This window comes from Schistocerca serialis, chromosome 8, assembly GCF_023864345.2.
Source record: "Schistocerca serialis cubense isolate TAMUIC-IGC-003099 chromosome 8, iqSchSeri2.2, whole genome shotgun sequence".
NCBI lineage: Eukaryota > Metazoa > Arthropoda > Insecta > Orthoptera > Acrididae > Schistocerca > Schistocerca serialis.
In genome coordinates, this window is record NC_064645.1 from 364,647,878 (window position 1) to 364,660,619 (window position 12,742).

Below are 12,742 nucleotides of genomic sequence, written 5' to 3' on the forward strand. Positions count from 1 at the left end.
GCAGTTGCTGGCAGGTGTGAAAACTGCCAACCTTTTGTTGGATTTCAGGAAATGTAGGAACAGGCAAGGCGATACAGACCCTGCGACTTATCTTAGAAGATAGGGTAGGAGAAGGCAAATCTACGTTTTTAGCGCTTGTAGACTTAGAGGAGGCTTTTGACAGTGTTGACTAGAATACTCTCTTTGAAATTCTGATGGTAGCAGGGGAAAAATACAGGGAGCGAAAGGCTATTTACAGCTTGTACAGAAATCAGACGACAGCCATAAGAGTCGAGGAACATGAAAGGGAATCAGTGGTTGAGAAGGGAGTGAGACAGTTTTGTAGCCTATCTCTGATATTATTGAATCTGTACACCGAGCAATCGTTAAAGGAAACCAAAGACAAATTTGAAGTAGGAATTAAAGTTCAGGGAGCAGAAATAAAAACTTTGAGGTTTGCTGGTGACATTGTAATTACGTCAAAGACAGCAAGGGACTTGGGAGAGCAGGTGAATAGCATGGACAGTGTCTTGAAAATAAAATATTCGATGAACATCAACAAGAACAAAACAAGGGTAATGCAATGTAGTCGAATTAAATCAGGTGATCCTAGAGGAATTAGATCAGGAATCTAGACACTGAGTTTTGCTATTTGGGCAGCAAAATAACATGACGGCCGAAGTAGAGACGATATAAAAAGTTGTCTGGCAATGACAAGAAAAGTGGTTCTGAAGAAGAGAAATTTGTTAACATCGAATATAGATTTAAGTGTTATGAAGTCTTTTCTGAAGGTATTTGTCTGAAGTGTAGCCATGTATGGTAGTGATACGTGGACGATAAACAATTTGGACAAGAAGAAGATAGAATCTTTTGAAATATGGCGCTACAGAATAATGTTAAAAATTAGGTGGGTGGGTCACGTAACTAATGAGAAGGTTTTTAAATCAACACAACGCCATTTGACAATGTTGTTGTTTATTTAATTACGACCCACGTTTCAGCCTTTTATACCATTTTCAATTGGTTGAGTTTATGTCATTAAGGTATGTTGCAAGACGTCAGGCTCAAAAGTGGCCAGTTTTGTGCTTCATGTCCAGTAATGTAAGTTAATGACACAAACTCAATCACTTCCAAAATTCCGAAGCCTGGGTCGTAATTAAATAAACAACGATACAGTCAAATGGTAGTGTGTTTATTTAAAAATTATTGTATGACTGTTTCCGTTTCCTGCCCTTCGACTCTTATAACTGCCATCTAGTTCCCGTACAAACTGTAAATAGCTTTTATCTCCTTGTATTTTAACCCTGCCACCATTAAAATTGGAAAGAGTATTCCAGTCAACATTGTCAAAAGGTTTCTCCAAGTCTACAAATGCTATAAACATTGATTTGTCTTTCGTTCACCTATTTGCTATGAAAAGTGTGGGGTTAGTATTGCCTCCCGTGTTCCTATATTTCTCTGGATCCAAACTGGTCTTCCCTGAGGTCGGCATCCTCCAGTTTTCCCATTCGACTGTAAAGAATTCGTGCTAGTGTTTTGCAATCGTGACTTATTAAACTAATAGTTCGGTAATTTTCACACCTGTCAGCCCCTGCTTTCTTTGGAATTGGTATAATTATATTCTTCTTTAAGTCTGAGGGTATTTCACCTGTCTTATACATCTTGCACACCGGGTGGAAGAGTGTTGTCGTGACTGGCCCTCCCAAGGCTATCAGCAGTTCTAACGGAATGTTGTCTTTTCTCGGAGCCTTGTTTCGAATTAGGCCTTTCAGTGTTCTGTCAAATTCTTCACTCAGTATCATATTTTCCATCTAATCTTCATCTACGTCGTCTTCCATTTCCATGATATTGCCCTCAATACATCTCCCTTCTAAAGACCCTCTATGTACTCCTTCCACCTTTCTGCTTTCCCTTGTTTGCTTAGGACTGGTTTTCCATCTGAGCTCTTGATATTCATACAGGTGGTTCTCTTTTCTCCAAAGATCTCTTTTAATTTTCTTGTAGGTGGCATCTATCTTACATCTACTGATACATGCTTCTACATTCTTACATTTGTTCTCTAGCCATTCCTGCTTAGCCATTTTGTACTTCCTGACGATCTCGATTTTGAGACGTTTGTATTCCCTTTTGCCTGTTTCATTTACTACATTCTCATATTTGCTCCTTCCACCAATTAAATTCAATATACCTTGTGTTGCCCAAGGATTTCTACTAGCCCTCATCTTTTTACCTACTTGATCCTCTGCTACCTTCAGTATTTCTTCTCTCAAAGCTACCCATTCTTCCTCTACTGCGTTCATTTCCTTTGCTCTTGTCAATCGCTTTCTAATGCTCCCTCTGAAACTCTCTGCAACCTCTGGTTCTTTCAGTTTATACAGGTCCCAGTTCATAAACAAAAAATTGCGGTCAGAGTCCACATCTGTCCCTGGAAATGTCTTACAATTGCAAGTCTGGTTCCTAAATCTCCGTCTTACCATTAAGTAATCAATCTGAAACCTTCCGGTGTCTCCATGTCTCTTCCACGTATACAGCCTTCTTTCATAAGGCTTAAACAAAGTGTTAGTTACGATTAAGTTACGCTCTGTCCAAAATTCTACCAGGTGGTTTCCTCTTTCATTCCTTACCTCCTATCCACATTCACGTACTACTTTTCCCTCTCTTCCTTTTCCTGCTATCGAACTCCAGTCCCCCATGACTATTCAATTTTCATCTCCATTAACTATCAGAATACTTTCTTTTATCTCATCATACATTTCATCAATCTCTTTATCATCTGCGGAGCTAGTTGGCATTTAAACTTGTACCACTGTGATAGGCGTGGGCTTCTTGTCTATCGTGGTTATAGTAATACCTTCACCATGCTGTTAATAGTAGTTTATCGACGTTCCATTTTTTTATTCGTTATTACCCCTATTTGACTTTATATTTATATCCCTATATTCACCTGACGAGAAGTCCAGTTCCTCCTGCGTGCGAACTTCACTAATTCCCACTACATCTAACTTTAACCTACCCATTTCCCTTTTTAAATTCTCTAACCTGACTGCCCGATTAAGTGGTCTGACATTCCACGCTCCGCTCCATAGAACGCCAGTTTTGTTTCTCCTGAAAACGACGTCCTCCTGGGTAGTCCCCGTCCGAATAGGGGACTATTTTACCTCCGGAATAATTTACCCAAGAGGACGCCATCATCATTTAACGATACAGTAAAGCTGAATGTACTTGGGAAAAATTACGGCTATAGTTTCCCCTTGCTATCGGCCGTTCGCAGTAGCAGCACAGCAAAGCCGTTTTGGTTGATGTTACAAGGCCAGATCAGTCAATCATCCAGACTGTTGCCCCTGCAACTACTGAAAAGGCTGCTGCCCCTCTTCAGGAACCACACGTTTGCTGGCCTCCCAATAGATATTCCTCCGTTTTGGTTGCACCTACGGTACGGCTATCTGTATCGCTGAGGTACGCAAGCCTCCCCATCATCGGCAAGGTCCATGGTTCATTGGCGGGGGGGTGGGGAGGGGGGGCATTTTATACAGCTGAAATCCGATGTTGGTTTGGACGATGTGTGTACGGATGCTAATGGTTTAAAACTCTGACACTGAATAATAGCAGTGTGCAGCTAAACAGACAGTGGAAATAGCATGTATGAGGTTCTTCGTGAACGTTATTTGTTTATCAATCCTTGCCTCATCATGTTAAACGATCTGTGTATTCTAATCGATGCGGAGCCATCGCCCGTATTTTTTCTTGAGTGTCAGGTTGTCATTAATGAAATGCATCAGTGTTTGTTGTAAATGCTTTGAGACAGTGGATTTAATCTGTGTACCTACTTATATTACCCTAGATCGTTGGGGCTAGCACATGCTATTGCTATGGCGCTTGGGGCAGCACTACCGGGCTGCTATGTGTGTGCACAGAAGCGCGTGGATGGAGATAAGACTGCACCACGCCTGTGTCATTATTTATAGTAAAGCTGAATGAGTTCACCTGCTCTTTCATTGCTTGTTTTGTCAAACTGTTTGTTGCTGTACTGCACGTGGCTACTGAGAAAATAGCCTAGAAGCTATCACTTCTCCTAAGATTTTGTTTGATGTTTTGATGAATGTTGTAACTATTAGTGTAGCTTAGCTTTTATATTGTTGGTTAAATAAATGTAAATGTCGTGTGACTAGGGCCTCCCGTCGAGTAGACCGTTCGCCGGTTGCAAGTCTTTCGATTTGACGCCACTTCTACGACTTTCGCGTCGATGGGGATGAAATGATGATGAGTAGGACAACTCAGCACCCACTCTCTGAGCGGAGAAAATCTCCGACCCAGCCGGGAATCGAACCCGGGCCCGTAGGATTGACGTTCTGTCGCACTGACTACTCAGTTACCGGGGGCGGACTATTATTGGTTAATTCAGTGGTATGAGAGTTACTGGCTGGAATTCAGCCATACATTGTTGTTCGCCACGAACAAGTATCATTATTGATGTTCCTACTATTCCTGCTCATGCTCCAAATAATTATTAACTGGAAAATCCTTATTTTCATGGTTTTATGGTATAGGTTTTGAAGGAGAAAGAACCGGCCGTTTCGGCGAAAGGAGTTGTTAATAAAGGTTTCTGTGGTCAAGTTTTAATATTGCAACGCTTTTAGGTGTGGTAGTACTGGGATCGAGAGGCTTGCATAACAGTTTGATCGTAATTTAACATTTATTTTTAAAACAATCTTAAACACAAGTTCTCTATTAGGAGGAGCGACCTCCGAATTAGTTTCGTTCTTCATTATTAATTAAGAAAGCGAGAAGTACAATCTTTAAAATAACACCAAAGAACTCTCTTGCAAGTTCTTAGACTGTGACAGAGATATTTAAACAACTTTCTAACAATAAACATAATAATTTTGCACCTATAAGTCTTAAATAAACAATTTTTAGCCGGAATTAAGCCTGTTGAATATTGACTGCAAACAGTCAAATAAGAAATGAACTCAGGAAGCAATGTCCCTGGCAGGTGAGACAGCAGCTGATATTCTAAATGACCAATAAATCGTTTAAACGACAGATAAAGCTTTCTTATACTAAGCGCTAGATATGGGCCACTAACACTGGCCTCAGGTGATGGATTGCAAAATGTTCTAGCTTCACTTCTTCATAAATCACCAAACATAAAAAATAGAGCATTCGGCTTCTGTTTCAATATAATGTCCGGTAAGCTAGAATGGTTCAGTGAAACTGCTTTCAAGCTTTGCAAGAACAATTTACTCCCAATAGACAGTGCAGCTGCTCCTGAATAACGTGTGTTTCCAGTTAATAGTTGTCTGACAGTCAGTGTTGGTTCCCCTGCCTGAACAAAGAGAGCAGTCACCGGTGTGGATAGCACGGCTATAGTGCATATCCGAATACAGCAACACTGAAGTTTGACCAATTTGAGTATCGAATTTCTTGTCACATCACGGCAAAATAGGCATTCAGCATCCATGATCGAAGACTGAGCTCACGCGAGTCCTGTACAACGTGGGTAGAGTTTTCGGCTGAGCTCTCCACTATGTGTCGTCCACACATCTCAGTGCATTAGTCTTTGTTCTTACGTTAGAAGAAGTATCAATTATGTCAGATCTTCACATTAATCTCGACTCAGTTCTCATGTCTATAAACTTAGGTTGAATCCTGAATGGGACATGCTGGGTGTCCCAGGAGGAATGGTCAGTATTCATGTATATGACATAAATTTCCAGTAAAGATGGGCTCCAAAGTGCATACATTGAGAGGTACGTGCGCTTCATTTTCGCTGCTATGAAACACATCTCTTCTAGTGAATAAGGGTCACAGCTCTTAAGGTACGCATTTTAGAGCCTATGTTTACTAGGTAATTTTTTCTTGTTTTCGGTCCATACTATCTCAAGTATTGGAAGCAAAGAGCTTGCAATAGAAGAGATATTTTTCACAGAACTGAAAATATGGGACTCCCTGTATATTCCACCAAGTCTCATACTATCTGGGCAGTGTAGAACTTTTCTTTGTGTAAAAGTCACTACCGATGATTTTTCAGGTGCTATCTCCAGGCCAAGAATTGATACGGTATGATACACAATTTCTTTTGCTGTTCAACTGAATAAGCTGTCAGTTGATTCATTTCTAACCAACCTCTTAAGGATCTTTGATAAAGATGAAGATTGCGTAATCGGTATGTAAAACGACAGGAAAAGTATTAAAATCTGACAGGTCCATTCCTGCTGTAGTGGACCCACTCATCCATATTTCATTCTACAATCATAGCATATAGAGTGCCTCAAAAGACCTTTCGGATCATGTTGTAATGTAGTAAACATCTTTGCTACGGGTCAAAGTTGGTGCGATTCTATTCAACAAAGGCTCTAATCAAAGTATTTGTCTCTGGATGAATTCCATTTCCCCTTCTAAAACATCTTAATTGTTTCGACAACCCTATCATGTTGGTATCTTTTCGTATCGACTCACAGTAGTGAATCCAACTGTCCCTTTTGCGCACTTCCATTTTTTTTAAATTACAGTTGGTTCCTTCCGCTGGTTACGCAAAAGTTTCCTAACGTTGGTCTCTCTCTCTATATAGTTGCAGAGTTAATCGTCTCGTTGCTACGGACCCGGAGGCGTCTTTGTTCCACCAGGAAACGGTCGGTCGGTTTTCTTTATTGTTGCTTATTAAGGGAGGGATACTGTTATTAGCTGCTCGTTCAGTTAGTGAGATGAACTTTCCATACTCATAACATCACTTGAAAATAGTGAAATTTTCATTTATTTGCAATAATGTTCCCAATTTTTTTTCCAACGTTCCATTTAATTGTCGTAGCCTTGTAGACCACCATCCAGTTGTGCCTATTCACACCTTATCTTCAAAACTATAGGATAACGATCTGATCTTAGAGTTTCTTGGAATAATTCCCACCTAGATATTTTATGAGGAGCGTAGTGTTAGATCTAAAGTAAATTTTTCTCTTCCAAGAGCCATAAGCATTGTTGGGAAACCGTCTTTCATAATAGTCAGCGATTTGTTATCCAACAATGGAAGGACAAAGTCGCTCATACTGTCATTGTACGTGCAACTGAACTGACTTTGTTGGCATTATAGTACATATGCGGTGGTTTTGTTTGTTGCAACAATTCCTCCCACTGAACTTCGTTTAGCACGGTTCTTGGTGTAATGTACAGTGATAGAAAAGATATTTACATATTTCCTAATTTAGTACTAGTAGCCACAGCTTGGAATGGGGGATTACACAAACTTAAGGATATTTCGTGGTGAATTATACTGTCGACTTCTGCTGCTCCTGTTCTATTGTCTCGGTATTATATATCAGGGTCGACCATGGCTAGTCAGATTGCACGCGAGCACCATGTGTGGGCTACGTGCGAGCCCAGACTCGGCCTGCCTCGGTACTTCTCGACCCTTTTCGGATATAGTATTTTAGCGTTGCGGTGCGGCATTTTTCGGTCGATACGACTTTCTTTAGTTCTGCAGAATCATGGTACCGGCGCTGCTTATCCTTTGCTATTTGCTCATGGTATAAAGGAAGGTCACAGGTCGAGTGGCTGTTTGTATAAGAAGAGGCAGTCTAACTATCTATCATCACAAACCTTAGAAAACCAATGAGAATGACAGAAGGATAAGAATTCTCAGTATCGCATAATAGTCAGTCACATAATCTATGGAACGACATTACAACACCATGAAGAAAGAATTTAAAGATTTAGTTGATAGTGAAAGAGCAAAAAATTAGAATAATCGATAGGCAGGATTCAAGAAACACTTTGTGCTAAATTTTCAGACATGTAGCACGTGATGAAATTAATGATACAAATAGTAAAATTCCTGAAGTCGCAAACAATATTCCACTGACGGTTGCAACAATTTTCTGTGGAACTGAACGAAAAGTATGGAGACTTTATATATTACTGCAAAGTTCATTGAATTAGTTAAGTGGCTTGCCTGGAACGATTTTTCGCTATTGTTGAATTTATGAAGGGAAAAGGAGAGCAGGAAAGGAAATTAGACCATAGGGAATGGATTGCAGACCTCGCATTTTAAGTGGACTTGACTACACAGAGCCCACAATAACACCAACACATCACTGTGCAGTAAAACACTCTTCGCCACAATTGAAGAACCTTACAAATGACACACACAACAAAGATACCCATGAAACAAAAAACGCCTCTCTCTCTCTCTCTCTCTCTCTCTCTCTATCTATCTATCTCTGCTCCAGTTCTGATCTCTCTCTCTCTCTCTCTCTCACTCACACACACACACACACACACACACACGCACACGCACACAACAAACTCCACAAACGCCAAATACAATTCAAAATTGCGCGCCTCAGCCAGAGAAACGCGACACGAAACAAATAAATACTAAACAGCTACAACAACACATAATGGCGGAGAAAACTCTGCCCATGTTTGAAAATTCGTATAAATTGCGTTGTCGAACGATCATAAGTCACAGAAATCAGCGTATTCACCTCGCCAAAACATATGAGAAACACTAAAACATCAAAGCCATAAGTTACACACACAAAAAACGTAATATATCCTCACTTCCGTTCGTAAATGCATAATAAACAGAAAAATAAAAATTAAGTTTTGCTGTTTGCAGATGACAAGTTGTAGATTGTGCACCAGACCAGTTACCTACATAAATATCCAATAGCTTCACATAAGGTATGTAAACTAATGCATACATCCACTCTTTTGCCAGTTAAGCTATAACTAGAACTTAAGACATAATGTAATAGCCGGTGGCTGTGGCCGAGCGGTTCTAGGCGCTTCAGTCCAGAACCGCGCTGCTGCTACGGTCGCAGGTTCGAATCCTGCATCGGCGTGGACGTGGGTAATCTCCTTAGGTTAGTTAGGTTTTAGTAGTTCTAAGTCTAGTGCACTGATGACCTCAGATGTTATGTCCCATTGTGCTCAGAGCCATTTGAACATTTTTGAACATAATGTAATAACCAACATACAGTGCATCAGGTCGTTAATACTTATCTCAACTGTGAACTGTAAACAAAAGATGTATAATATTTTACAACACTTATTCATTCACAATGTAAATATTTTGTACCAAAAGTTTCTCTAAATGTTAATACGTAACAAAAATTTTACAGTAAGAAAATAAAATAACCCACTGAAGATAGCACAAAAAGTGCTGAAACATGCCTGGGCAAAACGAAACAGAAAAGGTGTCTTGCATATGGCGGAATTCCTCGACCTATTTTCGTTGCAAGCACGGACGTACGAAGAACTGCAATACCACAGGATGATTACTTATTATTACTGTTGACGGTGACATGTGGAGCTATCTGTCCTTTCAAATCTAAAACTTCTATTTTTCATAGCCTTGAATCTTCTTGGTACTAACCGAACGCTTTTTTCCAACTGCGTCATATTTAACTACAGGGTTACTTACTTCACAGCTCAAACAATGCATAGTACTTACCAAAAGAGCACTGCCATTATTTTTATCGGTGTAAATATTATTCCATATTTCGCCGTACACGCCACCGTAGATGGCGGCGATGTGATGTGTGATAAGGAAGGAAGGAACCAAGGAAGGAATATCAGAGTTTAACGACCCGTCGACAGCGCTGTCATTAGAGATTGAGCACAAGCTCCAATTGCGAAAGGAGTGGAACAAAAGTTATGTGTGAAGGTGGAACAAAGGTCCATTGCGACTGCAGCTGCTGTTCGCTGACCCTTGTGTAATAATTCAAAAGTACAGAGTGACAATTTATTGAATTATATGAAAAAAAGTCATTAGTTACAAACTACGACGTGCACACATTTTATTCAACATGTAAACATCACTACAGGTATTCGGATTTAGGTTATGACATGTTCGATATGCCTGCCTTCATCGGCGATGATGTGACGCAGACGAATAGCGAAATTCTGCATGAGCCACTGAAGTGTCGGAACATCGATGCTGTCGATGACCTCCTGAATGGCTGTTTTCAGCTCAGCAATGGTTTTGAGGTTACTGCTGTACACCTTGTCTTTAATGGAGCCCCACAAAAAGGACTGTCATGTGTTCAGATCCGGAGAGTATGGCGGCCAATCGACGCCCACGCCAGTGGCCTCTGAGTACCCCTGAGCCAGAATGCGGACCGCAAAATGCTCCTCCAGGACATCAAACACTGTCCTGCTTCGGTGGGGTCGAGCTCCGTCGTCCATGAACCACGTCTTGTCGGGATTAGGGTCACTTTGGATAATGGGGATGCAATGATCTTCCAAAACCTTCATGTACCGTTGGGCAGACATGCCATCAAGGAATATCGCACCGATTATTCCGTGAATGGACACTGTACACCACACACTTACCTATTGAGGGTGAAGAGACTTCTCTACCGCGAAATGCGCATTCTCAGTCCCCCAAAGACGCCAATTTTGCGTCGAAATTAAAGTGGGCTTCGTCACTAAACCAAACCATATTCACATCAAAGTTCGTCAATCTGCGGACAATAGTGTTGCCGAAACACAACCTCCTTTCCACGGCCCAGGGGTTTAATGGCTGATGGGTTTGAATCTTGCATTGGAAGAGATGCAGCTCTTCAACAACAATTTGCCGCAGTGCCTCCCACTTGATTCTCACCTGTTGTGCAGCTCGTCTGATCGATTTCCTGGGGCTGGTTCGAAATACAACGAGTGTCTTCTCGATGTTTCCAGACGTTTTCACCCTTTTTGGACGACCGACATTGCCAACACTGTCATCAAGAACACTACCTGTTCTCTCAGAGTTGCGGATCAGTTATGATTGTTAGCACATTTGGACCAGTGGCCTTTAGCGTGAACTCGGTCGCAAACTTCCTTTGAGCCACAGTTGGGCTGTTCTTGATGGCATAGTAGGCCTTCACAAGCGCTATACACGCTGTAAAGTGAGATTTGCACGTGCAAATGGCCGACAACAACAACGCGCATGCGCAAGCGCATACTAGTTCTCATGATGCCACGCGGCTAACCGCGGAGTTTGAACGTCCTAACGCAAACCGTTCAGAAGTTATGACGATTTTATTTCATATAGTTCAATAATGGTCACCTGTATAAACTGAATAAACTTATCTTCCCCTTCAGTAGTGACACTTCCACGATTCGCAGCGAACTGTTTCAAGAGAATGAATTCGTAGTTAACCTGCAGCAGCCACCTTACCAAAAAAACCTGGCATACTTCTGCCTGCTTCTGAGAGTCGGTGGTATTCCAGCCATTGTTGCACTGCGTGTGGACACTCGTCTTTCTGCAAACAAGCTCATTTCCTGATTCAAGGTAGGTGACCTGGCTGTACAAGCCTGCATGTTCAAGCTGATATCTGTCCTCTCGGGCGCTTGACACGTAGTTTTGGCATGGTGTCGAGTATGGCCTTCTTGAACCCATCAGATTATACACTGTCCAGTTACATTAATATGACCACTTGTCAGAAGCCTGAATAGCTAACTTTTGCTGCAGGGACTGCTGCCACCTGTGACATTTTTATCACATAAAGAGTGTGCTTCTCTTTACCCCCTACAAACACTCTTCAATTTTTTTTATAAATAGTTCTTTTTAACCCTATATTTTCAGGAGAAGACAGATGTAGAAATAAACGGAGATAAGAAATCAAACGAAATAAAATTAGTCTGTAACGAATTATCAGAGCTCACAGATCTTTATATGAAAGTTTCAGAATATATTCCTGAACAACCTCCAAAATTAAGTTGGTGAAGTTTGGGTTCATCTGTTTTTGCATTAGGTTTTAGGCAGGAGGTAAACGTAAACTGTGCAACATATGTACGCTTGTTTCATTCCAGTAACCATGAAAAACAGGTTACACACATACAATTTGGTATCGCTTTTGAATGATAGAGTTTGATAATGCGATTTTCCTGGGACATTAATACTGGGTGTTGTTCGTGTTTAAAGCCAACAGTATTACACTGTTTGCTGCAGTTTGTCAAGGTGTATACAGATCTTCACATAGATAGCCGATAATTTATTGTCTCCCGACTGGTGGATGATGTACATTAATATGCAGAATTTTATCTCAGTACTTATTATGAAATCCAATCTCCATATGCGTGTGTGTGTGTGTGTGTGTGTGTGTGTGTGTGTGTGAGACAGAGAGAGAGAGAGAGAGAGAGAGAGAGAGAGAGAGAGAGAGACAGAGACAGAGACAGAGAGAGAGACAGAGTGACAGAGAAAGAGGGGGGGGAGGGGAAGTAAGACTGGAAAACTTGTTTCAATTAACGCAGAACAGAATTTTCCAAGTGGTGCAACACAATGGCGCTTTAATCAAGTACCACAGACGAGTTATCAAGTTTTAACTGCTTTTTTCAGTATATCCTGTACTTTACTCGTACGATTGTGCGTTCATAGCAAATTTTATCCGTGAAAGAAGTCTTCTGTTCGTTTTAATCACGTACTGCGGCATGAGAAATCTGAATATACTTGTTGTCACATGCATAATAAATCTGAACAGTTTTCGACAAATTGTGACAGTCAACAAGTTGTTGATATCAAAAAAAAAAAATGGTTCAAATGGCTCTGAGCACTATGGGACTCAACTGCTGTGGTCATAAGTCCCCTAGAACTTAGAACTACTTAAACCTAACTAACCTAAGGACAGCACACAACACCCAGCCATCACGAGGTAGAGAAAATCCCTGACCCCGCCGGGAATCGAACCCGGGAACCCGGGCGTGGGAAGCGAGAACGCTACCGCACGACCACGAGATACGGGCTGTTGATATCAAACAAAAGGACTTGTATAATAATTTCTAT